This window comes from Ambystoma mexicanum, chromosome 4q (genome assembly GCF_040938575.1).
Source record: "Ambystoma mexicanum isolate Mex_15411 chromosome 4q, UKY_AmexF1_1, whole genome shotgun sequence".
NCBI classification, from domain to species: domain Eukaryota; kingdom Metazoa; phylum Chordata; class Amphibia; order Caudata; family Ambystomatidae; genus Ambystoma; species Ambystoma mexicanum.
This window is the reverse complement of record NC_090928.1, coordinates 823664200-823677935: the sequence shown is the minus strand read 5'-3', so window position 1 is coordinate 823677935 and position 13736 is coordinate 823664200.

Sequence of the window (13736 nt, the reverse complement as noted above, 5' to 3'; positions counted from 1 at the left end):
AAGTTCCACACGCGATTTCAGCAGGGTATGTGTATTTCTTGGGTGCGGGGAAGTTTAACACTCAATTTCAGCAGGGTACGTGTATTACCGGGGTGCGCGGGAAGTTCCACACACGATTTCAACAGGGTACGTGTATTTCTGGGGTGCGGGGAAGTTTAACACGCAATTTCAGCAGGGTACGTGTATTACTGGGGTGCGCGGGAAGTTCCACATGCGATTTCAGCAGCGTACGTGTATTTCTGGGGTGCGGGGAAGTTTAACACGCGATTTCAGCAGGGCACGTGTATTACTGGGGTGCGGGGGAAGTTCCACACACAATTTCAGCAGGGTACATGTATTTCTGGGGAGCGGGGAAGTTTAACATGCAATTTCAGCAGGGTACGTGTATTTCTGGGGTGCACGGGAAGTTCCACACCCGATTTCAGCAGGGTACATGTATTTCTGGGGAGCGGGGAAGTTTAACAAGCAATTTCAGCAGGGTATGTGTTTTACTGGGGTGCGTGGAAAGTTCCACACGCGATTTCAGCAGTGTACGTGTATTTCTGTGGCATGAGGAAGTTTAAGACGTGATTTCAGCAGGGTACGTGTATTACTGGGGTGCGCGGGAAGTTCCACACACGATTTCAGCAGAGTACGTGTATTTCTGGGGTGCGGGGAAGTTTAACACGCAATTTCAGCAGGGTACGTTTATTACTGGGGTGCGCGGGAAGTTCCACACGCGATTTCAGCAGGGTACATGTATTTCTGGAGTGCGGGAAGTTTAACACGCGATTTCAGCAGGGTACATGTATTACTGGGGTGCACGGGAAGTTCCACACGCGATTTCAGCAGGGTATGTGTATTTCTGGGGTGCGGGGAAGTTTAACATGTGATTTCAGCAGGGTACGTGTATTACTGGGGTGCGCGGGAAGTTCCACACACGATTTCAGCAGGGTACGTGTATTTCTGGGGAGCGGGGAAGTTTAACATGCGATTTCAGCAGGGTACGTGTATTACTGGGGTGCGCGGGAAGTTCCACACGTGATTTCAGCAGGGTACGTGTATTTCTGGGGTGCGGGGAAGTTTAACACTCAATTTCAGCAGGGTACGTGTATTACCGGAGTGCGCGGGAAGTTCCACACACGATTTCAACAGGGTACGTGTATTTCTGGGGTGCGGGGAAGCTTAACACGCAATTTCAGCAGGGTACGTGTATTACTGGGGTGCGCGGGAAGTTCCACACACGATTTCAGCAGGGTACGTGTATTTCTGTGGTGCGGGGAAGTTTAACACGCAATTTCAGCAGGGTACGTGTATTACTGGAGTGCGCGGGAAGTTCCACACACAATTTCAGCAGGGTATGTGTATTTCTGGGGTGCAGGGAAGTTTAACACGCAATTTCAGCAGGGTACGTGTATTACTGGAGTGTGCGGGAAGTTCCACACACGATTTCAGCAGGGTACGTGTATTTCTGGGGTGTGGGGAAGTTCCACACGCGATTTCAGCAAGGTACGTGTATTTCTGGTGTGCGGGGAAGTTTAACACGCGATTTCAGCAGGGTACGTGTATTACTGGGGTGCGTGGGAAGTACCACCTGCGATTTCAGCTGAGTACGTGTATTTCTGGGGAGCGGAGAAGTTTAACATGCGATTTCAGCAGGGTACGTGTATTTCTGGGGTGCGCGGGAAGTTCCACATGCGATTTTAGCAGCGTACGTGTATTTCTGGGGTGCGGGGAAGTTTAACACGCGATTTCAGCAGGGCACGTGTATTACTGGGTTGCGGGGGAAGTTCCACACGCGATTTCAGCAGGGTACATGTATTTCTGGGGAGCAGGGAAGTTTAACATGCGATTTCAGCAGGGTACGTGTATTTCTGGGGTGCACGGGAAGTTCCACATGCGATTTCAGCAGGGTACGTGTATTTCGGCGGTGCGGGGAAGATTAACACGTGATTTCAGCAGGGTACATGTATTACTAGAGTGCGCGTGAAGTTCCACACGCAATTTCAGCAGGGTACGTGTATTTCTGGGGTGCGGGGAAGTTTAACATGCAATTTCAGCAGGGTATGTGTATTACTCGGGTGCGTGGAAAGTTCCACACGCGATTCCAGCAGTGTACGTGTATTTCTGGGGTATGAGGAAGTTTAACACGTGATTTCAGCATGGTACGTGTAATATTGGGTTGTGCGTGAAGTTCCACACGCAATCTCAGCAGGGTACGTGTATTTCTGGGGTGCGGGGAAGTTTAACACGCAATTTCAGCAGGGTACGTTTATTACTCGAGTGCTCGGGAAGTTTCACATGCTATTTCAGCAGGGTACGTGTATTTCTGGGGTGCGGGGAAGTTAAACACGCAATTTCAGCAGGGTATGTGTATTACAAAGGTGCGTGGAAAGTTCCACACGAGATTTCAGCAGTGTACGTGTATTTCTGGGGTATGGGGAAGTTTAAGACGTGATTTCAGCACGGTACGTGTATTACTGGGGTGCGCGGGAAGTTCCACACGCAATTTCAGCACGGTACGTGTATTTCTGGGGTGCAGGGAAGTTTAACACGCAATTTCAGCAGGGTACGTGTATTTCTGGGGAGCGGAGAAGTTTATCATGCAATTTCAGCAGGGTACGTGTATTTCTGGGGTGCGCGGGAAGTTCCACATGCAATTTCAGCAGGGTACGTGTATTTCTGGGGTACGGGGAAGTTTAACACCCGATTTCAGCAGGGCACGTGTACTACTGGGGTGTGCGGGAAGTTCCACATGCGATTTCAGCAGGGTACATGTATTTCTGGCGTGCACGGGAAGTTCTACATGCGATTTCAGCAGGGTACGTGTATTTCGGGGGTGCGGGGAAGTTTAACACGTGATTTCAGCAGGGTACATGTATTACTGGGGTGCGCGGGAAGTTCCACACGCGATTTCAGCAGGGTACATAACAAGCAATTTCAGCAGGGTATGTGTATTACGGGGGTGCGTGGAAAGTTCCACACGCGATTTCAGCAGTGTACGTGTATTTCTGGGGTATGGGGAAGTTTAAGACGTGATTTCAGCAGGGTACGTGTATTACTGGGGTGCGCGGGAAGTTCCACACGCGATTTCAGCAGGGTACGTGTATTTCTGGGGTGCAGGGAAGTTTAACACGCAATTTCAGCAGGGTACGTGTATTACTGGGGTGTGCGGGAAGTTCCACACGCGATTTCAGCAGGGTACATGTATTTCTGGGGTGCGGGGAAGTTTAACACGCGATTTCAGCAGGGTACATGTATTACTGGGGTGCGCGGGAAGTTCCACACGCGATTTCAGCAGGGTACGTGTATTTCTGGGGTGCGGGGAAGTTTAACATGTGATTTCAGCAGGGTACGTGTATTACTGGGGTGCGCGGGAAGTTCCACACGCGATTTCAGCAAGGTACGTGTATTTCTGGGGTGCGGAGAAGTTTAACACGCGATTTCAGCAGGGTACGTGTATTACTGGGGTGCGTGGGAAGTTTCACACACTATTTCAGCACGGTACGTGTATTTCTGGGGTGCGGCGAAGTTTACCACGTGATTTCAGCATGGCACGTGTATTACTGGGGTGCGCGGGAAGTTCCACATGCGATTTCAGCAGGGTACGTGTATTTCTGGGGTGCGGAGAAGTTTAACACGCGATTTCAGCAGGGTACGTGTATTACTGGGGTGCGTGGGAAGTTCCACACGCGATTTCAGCAGGGTATGTGTATTTCTTGGGTGCGGGGAAGTTTAACACGCAATTTCTGCAGGGTACGTGTATTACTGGAGTGCGCGGGAAGTTTCACACACTATTTCAGCACGGTACGTGTATTTCTGGGGTGCGGCGAAGTTTACCACGTGATTTCAGCATGGCACGTGTATTACTGGGGTGCGCGGGAAGTTCCACATGCGATTTCAGCAGGGTACGTGTATTTCTGGGGTGCGGGGAAGTTTAACACGCAATTTCAGCAGGGTACGTTTATTACTGGAGTGCGCGGGAAGTTTCACACGCTATTTCAGCAGGGTACGTGTATTTCTGGAGTGCAGGGAAGTTTAACACGTGATTTCAGCAGGGTACATGTACTACTGGGGTGCGCGGGAAGTTCCACACGCAATTTCAGCAGGGTACGTGTATTTCTGGGGTGCGGGGAAGTTTAACAGGTGACTTCATCAGGGTACGTGTATTACTGGGGTGCGCAGGAAGTTCCACACACGATTTCAGCAGGGTACGTGTATTTCTGGGGTGCGGGGAAGTTTAACATGCAATTTCAGCAGGGTACGTGTATTACTGGGCTGTGCGGGAAGTTCCACACGCGATTTCAGCAGGGTACGTGTATTTCTGGGGTGGGGGAAGTTTAACATGCAATTTCAGCAGACTACGTGTATTACTGGGGTGCGCTGGAAGTTCCACACGCGATTTCAGCAGGGTATGTGTATTTCTGGGGTGGGGGAAGTTTAACATGCCATTTCAGCAGGGTACGTGTATTACTGGGGTGCGCAGGAAGTTCCACATGGGATTTCAGCAGGGTACGTGTATTTCTGGGGTACGGGGAAGTTTAACACGCAATTCCAGCAGGGTACGTGTATTACTGGGGTGCGCGGGAAGTTCCACACGCGATTTCAGCAGGGTATGTGTATTTCTGGGGTGCGGGGAAGTTTAACACGTGATTTCAGCAGGGTGCGTGTATTACTGGGGTGCGTGGTAAGTTCCACATGCGATTTCAGCAGGGTACATGTATTTCTGGGGAGCGGGGAAGTTTAACATGCCATTTCAGCAGGGTACGTGTATTACTGGGGTGCGCAGGAAGTTCCACATGGGATTTCAGCAGGGTACGTGTATTTCTGGGGTACGGGGAAGTTTAACACGCAATTCCAGCATGGTACGTGTATTACTGGGGTGCGCGGGAAGTTCCACACGCAATTTCAGCAGGGTATGTGTATTTCTGGGATGCGGGGAAGTTTAACACGTGATTTCAGCAGGGTACGTGTATTACTGGGGTGCGCTGGAAGTTCCACACGCGATTTCAGCAGGGTATGTGTATTTCTGGGGTGGGGGAAGTTTAACATGCCATTTCAGCAGGGTACGTGTATTACTGGGGTGCGCAGGAAGTTCCACATGGGATTTCAGCAGGGTACGTGTATTTCTGGGGTACGGGGAAGTTTAACACGCAATTCCAGCAGGGTACGTGTATTACTGGGGTGCGCGGGAAGTTCCACACGCGATTTCAGCAGGGTATGTGTATTTCTGGGGTGCGGGGAAGTTTAACACGTGATTTCAGCAGGGTACGTGTATTACTGGGGTGCGTGGTAAGTTCCACATGCGATTTCAGCAGGGTACGTGTATTACTGGGGTGCGCGGGAAGTTCCACACGCGATTTCATCAGGGTACATGTATTTCTGGGGTGCAGGGAAGTTTAACACGCAATTTCAGCAGGGTATGTGTATTACTGGGGTGCGCGGGAAGTTCCACACGCAATTTCAGCAGGGTACGTGTATTTCGGGGGTGCAGGGAAGTTTAACACGTGATTTCAGCAGGGTACATGTATTACTGGGGTGCGCGGGAAGTTCCACACGTGAATTCAGCAGGGTACGTGTATTTCTGGGGTGCGGGGAAGTTTAACACGCAATTTCAGCAGGGTATGTGTATTACAAAGGTGCGTGGAAAGTTCCACACGAGATTTCAGCAGGGTACATAACAAGCAATTTCAGCAGGGTATGTGTATTACGGGGGTGCGTGGAAAGTTCCACACGCGATTTTAGCAGTGTACGTGTATTTCTGGGGTATGGGGAAGTTTAAGACGTGATTTCAGCAGGGTACGTGTATTACTGGGGTGCGCGGGAAGTTCCACATGCGATTTCAGCAGGGTATGTGTATTTCTGGGGTGCGGGGAAGTTTAACACGTGATTTCAGCAGGGTACGTGTATTACTGGGGTGCGCGGGAAGTTCCACATGCGATTTCAGCAGGGTACGTGTATTACTGGGGTGCGCGGGAAGTTCCACACGCGATTTCATCAGGGTACATGTATTTCTGGGGTGCAGGGAAGTTTAACACGCAATTTCAGCAGGGTATGTGTATTACTGGGGTGCGCGGGAAGTTCCACACGCAATTTCAGCAGGGTACGTGTATTTCGGGGGTGCAGGGAAGTTTAACACGTGATTTCAGCAGGGTACATGTATTACTGGGGTGCGCGGGAAGTTCCACACGTGAATTCAGCAGGGTACGTGTATTTCTGGGGTGCGGGGAAGTTTAACACGCAATTTCAGCAGGGTATGTGTATTACAAAGGTGCGTGGAAAGTTCCACACGAGATTTCAGCAGTGTACGTGTATTTCTGGGGTATGGGGAAGTTTAAGACGTGATTTCAGCACGGTACGTGTATTACTGGGGTGCGCGGGAAGTTCCACACGCAATTTCAGCACGGTACGTGTATTTCTGGGGTGCAGGGAAGTTTAACACGCAATTTCAGCAGGGTACGTGTATTTCTGGGGAGCGGAGAAGTTTATCATGCAATTTCAGCAGGGTACGTGTATTTCTGGGGTGCGCGGGAAGTTCCACATGCAATTTCAGCAGGGTACGTGTATTTCTGGGGTGCGGGGAAGTTTAACACGCGATTTCAGCAGGGCACGTGTACTACTGGGTGTTAGGGAGAATTCTCTGTTTAGGCTGAATTTCCCTACCTAGTGAGTCCCCCAGCAGCTTTGCTGGATTACTGGGGTTTCTTTTTTTCTCCTGCCAAGAGTGAGACTCTTTTACCCTCACTCTTGGACATGTTGAAGTGTGTTTTCTTGGTTAAACCTTGTGTTGAATGGGCTATGGGGTCTTTTACTCCATAGGGCCTCATGTATTTTTGTGATGTGGGTTACACAGCACCCTCTGTGCCGTGACCCAGGGGTGTCCTAGGGACTCCCCAACATAGACTCCATACCCTGGGACTGACTACTGTCTCCCAGGGCATGTAAAGTCACCAAAGACTTTGCTAGTCTTGAATCCTGAACAGAACCAGTACAAACCATCATATTGTGGACGTACTGGCTGGGGCAATTCGATTGCCCCAGGGTCTGTTAGTCGAGGGGGCACGTCTCCGTCCCCCCTGATCGAGTTTTGGCTGGTGGCAGTGGAAACTACTTTTTATATTCGACCGCGAATATTTCCCTATGGGATTTCCCATTGTTTTAGGCTAACACATTTAATTATTTATTTACGGTAGCCTTAAACATACCGCCGGTTTATATATTTATTCTTATAACTCCGGTTGGGACTTTTTGCCAAAACTTGATTCTAAAATGGCGTTGGCGTTCGCCTCTGTAACTCTGACCCAAAGTGGAGCCCTTTGTTCCACTTTTGGGGGGCTTCTCCACAGAAGCCCTCCAAAGTGGTGCCACTCTGTCTGGGGTACTTAGGAGGGGTGGAGGGGGATTTAGGCACCCTGGACTGAGTTACCTTGGTAACTCAAGTCGCACTCCGTCCTGATTGGCCCAAGTGGTGAGCCGGCCGGCTCACCACTTAGCATGTTTGAGTGACAGCTAGGCTGGGTGAATGGGGGTTTGCTGCATAAAAGCAGGGCTTTGGGGACTGGAACTTCAGAAGTCGCCACAGGACCAAGAATCCGACGAGGGAAGAGCTGAGCCGACCTGCTTCGACGACACCACCCGGTGGAGCCCTGCTGAACCGTCTCACCACTTTTCTCGACGACCGAGGGGAACTCTTAACGGAGTGGCTCCTTCCCTTGACTGGTGGGGACAACCAGTTTTCACCTTCTTTTCGCTTCTCGAGGTATCTCGTGGCCGCCTTGCCAGTGCCAAGCATCCCGGCAACCGGAACCCCACCACTTTTACCCCAACCACGAAAGTCGGTACAACCCTTCAACCGGAGGACTCCGCGGCTGGTTTCTTCCCGGGCAGTGCAACGACCCTCTTCTTCTGCTCTTCAGCGAGAACTTCTTCTCCCCTGACCGACGTCGAGCCTTGCTGCCACTGCCTGGAACAACTGCCACCGCTGGAGGATCCTTTCCGCTTAAGGTACCGTGTTCCGCCTGGCTTCCCTTGCCACCGACTGTACGGGGTAGATTTAGCCCCCGGCTTTCGAACCTGGGAGTGCCTGGAACACCCTGGCTAAACTTTCTAAGCCACTCTAAACTCTTTCTAACTCTTTGCAAAACTTTGAATCCCTAATAACAGTGTGATCTTGGGCACATTTTCGCTCCGGCTACTCTAAGAGTGGGCCCTGCCTAGTGACTTTTGCTCACCTGTGACTTTGTGCTTCTTTGAGCCTATTGCAAGTGTTCTGGACCTTAGAGTGGTGTGTTTAACCCATTTCTGTTTCTTTTTATCCCTTTCTTGAACCTACTAGAGTGGCATCTAACGTTAAGCGCTCACCTCTGTTTTAATTATGTGGTGTTAACCTAGAGTTGTCTAGATAGGAGTAAGGGGTAAAACTGCTTTCATTATAACTGTGTTTGAAGTGTTTTTTTTACTATATTTTGCTAGAGTGATTTCAACTTATGTGTGTTTAATAAATAAATAACTATATACTTTTGAAACCAAGCTCTGGTCAGTGTTTGCTTGTGCTATTGTATTTGAGTACCTATTGTGTATACTTTACATACTGCCTAACTCTTCTTGAGGGAAGTCTGACTGCTCAGCCACAGCTACCAGGTAAATCTGGGTGGTGCGGACTGCTACCAAGTGGGTTTACTGCTATACCTGTAGTCTTAAATCTTTTGCAGTGTTCCCTAAGGGAACTGCACAGGTTTCTGCCTAACACTGGGGTGTGCGGGAAGTTCCACACGCGATTTCAGCAGGGTACATGTATTTCTGGCGTGCACGGGAAGTTCTACATGCGATTTCAGCAGGGTACATGTATTTCGGGGGTGCGGGGAAGTTTAACACGTGATTTCAGCAGGGTACATGTATTACTGGGGTGCGCGGGAAGTTCCACACGCGATTTCAGCAGGGTACATAACAAGCAATTTCAGCAGGGTATGTGTATTACGGGGGTGCGTGGAAAGTTCCACACGCGATTTCAGCAGTGTACGTGTATTTCTGGGGTATGGGGAAGTTTAAGACGTGATTTCAGCAGGGTACGTGTATTACTGGGGTGCGCGGGAAGTTCCACATGCGATTTCAGCAGGGTATGTGTATTTCTGGGGTGCGGGGAAGTTTAACACGTGATTTCAGCAGGGTACGTGTATTACTGGGGTGCGCTGGAAGTTCCACACGCGATTTCAGCAGGGTATGTGTATTTCTGGGGTGGGGGAAGTTTAACATGCCATTTCAGCAGGGTACGTGTATTACTGGGGTGCGCAGGAAGTTCCACATGGGATTTCAGCAGGGTACGTGTATTTCTGGGGTACGGGGAAGTTTAACACGCAATTCCAGCAGGGTACGTGTATTACTGGGGTGCGCGGGAAGTTCCACACGCAATTTCAGCAGGGTATGTGTATTTCTGGGGTGCGGGGAAGTTTAACACGTGATTTCAGCAGGGTACGTGTATTACTGGGGTGCGTGGTAAGTTCCACATGCGATTTCAGCAGGGTACGTGTATTACTGGGGTGCGCGGGAAGTTCCACACGCGATTTCATCAGGGTACATGTATTTCTGGGGTGCAGGGAAGTTTAACACGCAATTTCAGCAGGGTATGTGTATTACTGGGGTGCGCGGGAAGTTCCACACGCAATTTCAGCAGGGTACGTGTATTTCGGGGGTGCAGGGAAGTTTAACACGTGATTTCAGCAGGGTACATGTATTACTGGGGTGCGCGGGAAGTTCCACACGTGAATTCAGCAGGGTACGTGTATTTCTGGGGTGCGGGAAAGTTTAACACGCAATTTCAGCAGGGTATGTGTATTACAAAGGTGCGTGGAAAGTTCCACACGAGATTTCAGCAGTGTACGTGTATTTCTGGGGTATGGGGAAGTTTAAGACGTGATTTCAGCACGGTACGTGTATTACTGGGGTGCGCGGGAAGTTCCACACGCAATTTCAGCACGGTACGTGTATTTCTGGGGTGCAGGGAAGTTTAACACGCAATTTCAGCAGGGTACGTGTATTTCTGGGGAGCGGAGAAGTTTATCATGCAATTTCAGCAGGGTACGTGTATTTCTGGGGTGCGCGGGAAGTTCCACATGCAATTTCAGCAGGGTACGTGTATTTCTGGGGTGCGGGGAAGTTTAACACGCGATTTCAGCAGGGCACGTGTACTACTGGGGTGTGCGGGAAGTTCCACACGCGATTTCAGCAGGGTACATGTATTTCTGGCGTGCACGGGAAGTTCTACATGCGATTTCAGCAGGGTACGTGTATTTCGGGGGTGCGGGGAAGTTTAACACGTGATTTCAGCAGGGTACATGTATTACTGCGGTGCGCGGGAAGTTCCACACGCGATTTCAGCAGGGTACATAACAAGCAATTTCAGCAGGGTATGTGTATTACGGGGGTGCGTGGAAAGTTCCACACGCGATTTCAGCAGTGTACGTGTATTTCTGGGGTATGGGGAAGTTTAAGACGTGATTTCAGCAGGGTACGTGTATTACTGGGGTGCGCGGGAAGTTCCACACGCGATTTCAGCAGGGTACGTGTATTTCTGGGGTGCAGGGAAGTTTAACACGCAATTTCAGCAGGGTACGTGTATTACTGGGGTGTGCGGGAAGTTCCACACGCGATTTCAGCAGGGTACATGTATTTCTGGGGTGCGGGGAAGTTTAACACGCAATTTCAGCAGGGTACATGTATTACTGGGGTGCGCGGGAAGTTCCACACGCGATTTCAGCAGGGTACGTGTATTTCTGGGGTGCGGGGAAGTTTAACATGTGATTTCAGCAGGGTACGTGTATTACTGGGGTGCGCGGGAAGTTCCACACGCGATTTCAGCAGGGTACGTGTATTTCTGGGGTGCGGGGAAGTTTAACATGCGATTTCAGCAGGGTACGTGTATTGCTGGGGTGCGCGGGAAGTTCCACACGCGATTTCAGCAGGGTATGTGTATTTCTGGGGTGCGGGGAAGTTTAACATGTGATTTCAGCAGGGTACGTGTATTACTGGGGTGCGCGGGAAGTTCCACACACAATTTCAGCAGGGTACGTGTATTTCTGGGGTGCGGGGAAGTTTAACATGCGATTTCAGCAGGGTACGTGTATTACTGGGCTGCGCGGGAAGTTCCACACGTGATTTCAGCAGGGTACGTGTATTTCTGGGGTGCGGGGAAGTTTAACACTCAATTTCAGCTGGGTATGTGTATTACCGGGGTGCCCGGGAAGTTCCACACACGATTTCAACAGGGTACGTGTATTTCTGGGGTGCGGGGAAGTTTAACACGCAATTTCAGCAGGGTATGTGTATTACTGGGGTGCGCGGGAAGTTCCACACACGATTTCAGCAGGGTACGTGTATTTCTGGGGTGCGGGGAAGTTTAACACGCAATTTCAGCAGGGTACGTGTTTTACTGGAGTGCGCGGGAAGTTCCACACACGATTTCAGCAGGGTATGTGTATTTCTGGGGTGCAGGGAAGTTTAACACGCAATTTCAGCAGGGTACGTGTATTACTGGAGTGCGCGGGAAGTTCCACACACGATTTCAGCAGGGTACGTGTATTTCTGGGGTGCGGGGAAGTTCCACACACGATTTCAGCAGGGTACGTGTATTTCTGGTGTGCGGGGAAGTTTAACACGCGATTTCAGCAGGGTACGTGTATTACTGGGGTGCGTGGGAAGTACCACCTGCGATTTCAGCAGAGTACATGTATTTCTGGGGAGCGGAGAAGTTTAACATGCGATTTCAGCAGGGTACGTGTATTTCTGGGGTGCGCGGGAAGTTCCACATGCGATTTCAGCAGTGTACGTGTATTTCTGGGGTGCGGGGAAGTTTAACACTCGATTTCAGCAGGGCACGTGTATTACTGGGGTGCGGGGAAGTTTAACATGCGATTTCAGCAGGGTACGTGTATTTCTGGGGTGCACGGGAAGTTCCACATGCGATTTCAGCAGGGTACGTGTATTTCGGCGGTGCGGGGAAGATTAACACGTGATTTCAGCAGGGTACATGTATTACTAGGGTGCGCGTGAAGTTCCACAGGCAATTTCAGCAGGGTACGTGTATTTCTGGGGTGCGGGGAAGTTTAACATGCAATTTCAGCAGGGTATGTGTATTACTCGGGTGCGTGGAAAGTTCCACACGCGATTTCAGCAGTGTACGTGTATTTCTGGGGTATGGGGAAGTTTAACACGTGATTTCAGCAGGGTACGTGTATTATTGGGGTGTGCGTGAAGTTCCACACGCAATCTCAGCAGGGTACGTGTATTTCTGGGGTGCGGGGAAGTTTAACACGCAATTTCAGCAGGGTACGTTTATTACTCGAGTGCGCGGGAAGTTTCACATGATATTTCAGCAGGGTACGTGTATTTCTGGGGTGCGGGGAAGTTTAACAGGCGATTTCAGCAGGGTACGTGTATTACTGGGGTGCGCAGGAAGTTCCACACACGATTTCAGCAAGGTACGTGTATTTCTGGGGTGCGGAGAAGTTTAACACGCGATTTCAGCAGGGTACGTGTATTACTGGGGTGCGCGGGAAGTTCCACACGCGATTTCAGCAGGGTATGTGTATTTCTGGGGTGCAGGGAAGTTTAACACGCAATTTCTGCAGGGTACGTGTATTACAGGAGTGCGCGGGAAGTTTCACACACTATTTCAGCAGGGTACGTGTATTTCTGGGGTGCGGGGAAGTTTAACACGTGATTTCAGCATGGCACGTGTATTACTGGGGTGCGCGGGAAGTTCCACACGCGATTTCAGCAGGGTACGTGTATTTCTGGGGTGCGGGGAAGTTTAACACGCAATTTCAGCAGGGTACGTTTATTACTGGAGTGCGCGGGAAGTTTCACACGCTATTTCAGCAGGGTACCTGTATTTCTGGAGAGCGGGGAAGTTTAACATGCAATTTCAGCAGGGTACGTGTATTTCTGGGGTGCGCAGGAAGTTCCACACGCGATTTCAGCAGGGTACGTGTATTTCGGGGGTGCGGGGAAGTTCCACATGTGATTTCAGCAGGGTACGTGTATTACTGGAGTGCGCGGGAAGTTCCACACGCGATTTCAGCAGGGTACGTGTATTTCTGAGGTGTGGGGAAGTTTAACATGAAATTTCAGCAGGGCACGTGTATTACTGGGGTGCGCGGGAAGTTCCACACGCGATTTCAGCAGGGTACGTGTATTTCTGGGGTACCGGGAAGTTTAACACGCGATTTCAGCAGGGTACGTGTATTACTGGGGTGCGTGGGAAGTTCCACATGCGATTTCAGCAGGGTACGTGTATTTCTGGGGAGAGGGGAAGTTTAACATGCGATTTCAGCAGGGTACGTGTGTTTCTGGGGTGCGCGGGAAGTTCCACACGTGATTTCAGCAGGGTACGTGTATTTCGGGGGTGCAGGGAAGTTTAACACGTGATTTCAGCAGGGTACATGTATTACTGGGGTGCGTAGGAAGTTCCACACGCAATTTCAGCAGGGTACGTGTATTTCTGGGGTGCGGGGAAGTTTAACACACAATTTCAGCAAGGTACGTGTATTACTGGGTTTGTGGAAAGTTCCACACGCGATATCAGCAGGGTACGTGTATTTCTAGGGTATGGGGAAGTTTAACACGTGATTTCAGCAGGGTCCGTGTATTACTGGGGTGCGCTGGAAGTTCCAAACGCAATTTCAGCAGGGTACGTGTATTTCTGGGGTGCAGGGAAGGTTAACACGCGATTTCAGCAGGGTACATGCACTACTGGGGTGCGC